General features: G+C 44.3%; 1 protein-coding gene across 1 annotated transcript in view; it reads right to left on the bottom strand.

Annotated features, from left to right (window-relative positions):
- LOC115117472 (low-density lipoprotein receptor-related protein 2-like) overlaps positions 1-1,992 on the bottom strand; it is a 100,452-nt gene that overhangs the window by 14,863 nt on the left and 83,597 nt on the right. The window lies entirely within an intron of this gene.

Genomic DNA, 1,992 nt, shown 5'->3' with positions numbered 1-1,992 from the left:
GTCTATAGGTGGAGGCTATCTGACAAAGTGTCAGGTTTAGGTAAAATCACTATACTGTCCTACATGACTGACTGCAGTTGGAGTCACATACCTGTGTAACTGCAGTAGGAGAGAGGAGCAAGAGGTGGTGTCTACAAGGTGGAGCAGGTGAGGCCGTCCCCAGCCAGGAGAAGCCCTGCTGCACATCTACACACAGCTTTGGAGTCCGTAGACCCAGCTCTGGGGCCTGTCGACAGTCCTGGAGCCAAGAGACAGATGTGGGAACACTCTGGAGCTTCTCTGCAAAGGGCTGGACACGTTGGTCTGCCGGATAGGTGCATAATCTACAGACAGCACGGAGCGGGAGATCCTTTTTACTGACCATTACCACAAACATGGGAACATAAGCAACTTCATTCTTTTTGTACACCTTTATTTAACCATGTAAGCCAGTTGAACCAAAGTGTGAAAAAACAGTTACAAACATAGTCAATAACACAATAGAAAAATGTTCAGTGCAAATTTAGAAGAGTGTAGAAGATGATATGTAAGATACAATAACATCGAGGCAAAATAATTACAATTTAAAAATTTAAAAATGTACCTTTATTTTACTAGGCAAGCTCAGTTAAGAACAAATTCTTATTTTCAATGATTGCCTAGGAACAGTGGGTTAACTGCCTGTTCAGGGCAGAACGACAGATTTGTACCTTGTCAGCTGGGGATTTGAACTTGCAACCACTAGGCTACCTCTGTCACCTTCAATTTAGCATTAACACTGGAGTGATGGATGTGTAGATTATGTGCAAGTAGAAATACTGGGATGCAAACACACAAGAGGGTAAGGTAGTCGGGTGTGCTATTTACAGATGGGCTATGACAGGTACAGTAAACTGCTCTGACAGCTGATGCTTAAAGTTATAAAGGAAGAGGAGACTCCAGCTTCAGTGATTTTGCACCATTCCTATCATTGGCAGCAGAGAACTGGAAGGAAAAGAAAAGGAAGTGTTGGCTTTGGGGATGACCAGTGAAATATACCTGCTGGAGCGCATGCTACGGGTGGGTGATGCTATGGTGACCAGTGAGCTGAGATAAGGCAGGACTTCACCTAGCAGACTTCGATGACTTGGAGCCAGTGGGTTTGGTGACGAATATGTAGTGAGGGCTAGCCAACGAGAGCGTACAGGTCGCAGTGGGTAGTATATGGGGCTTTGGTGACAAAACGGATGGCACTGATAAGACTGCATCCAGTTTGCTGAGTAGAGTGTTGAAGGCTATTTTATAGATGACATCCCCGAAGTCAAGGATCGGTAGGATAGTCAGTTTTAGAGGGTATGTTTGGCAGCATGAGTGTTGTGAAATAGAAAGCCAAATATAGATTTAATTTGGGATGAGAGATGCTTAGAGTCTAAGGAGAGTTTAGTCTGACCAGACACCTAGGTTTATGTAGTTGCCCACATATTGGGGCGGCAGGGTAGCCTAGTGGTTAGACTGTCGGACTAGTAACCAGAAGGTTTCAAGTTCAAACCCCCGAGCTGACAAGGTACAAATATGTCGTTCTGCCCCTGAACAGGCAGTTAATCCACTGTTCCTAGGCAGTCATTGAAAATAAGAATTTGTTCTTAACTGACTTGCCTAGTTAAATAAAGGTCAAATAAACAAATAAATACAAATATTTTAAGTTAGAACCGTCCAGAGTAGTGATGCTAGTCAGGCGGGAGAGTGCAAGCAGAAATCATTTGAAGAGCATGCACTTAGTTTTACTTGCATTTACAAGCACTTGGAGGCCTCGAAAGGACTGTTGTATGGAATAGAATCTCGTTTGGAGGGGTTTTAGCAGTGTCCAAAGGGCCAGATCTATACACAATGGTGTCGTCTGCATAGAGGTGGATTAGAGAATCATCAGCAGCAAGAGTGACATTGATATTTACAGAGCAAGAAGTCGGCCCAAGAATTGAACCCTGTGGCACCCCCATTGACTGCCAGAGGTCCAGACAACAGGCCCTCCGATTT

This window comes from Oncorhynchus nerka, linkage group LG4 (assembly GCF_034236695.1).
Source record: "Oncorhynchus nerka isolate Pitt River linkage group LG4, Oner_Uvic_2.0, whole genome shotgun sequence".
NCBI classification, from domain to species: domain Eukaryota; kingdom Metazoa; phylum Chordata; class Actinopteri; order Salmoniformes; family Salmonidae; genus Oncorhynchus; species Oncorhynchus nerka.
Note: the sequence above shows the minus strand (reverse complement) of the source record. Positions and strands in the feature narration are given on the sequence as shown.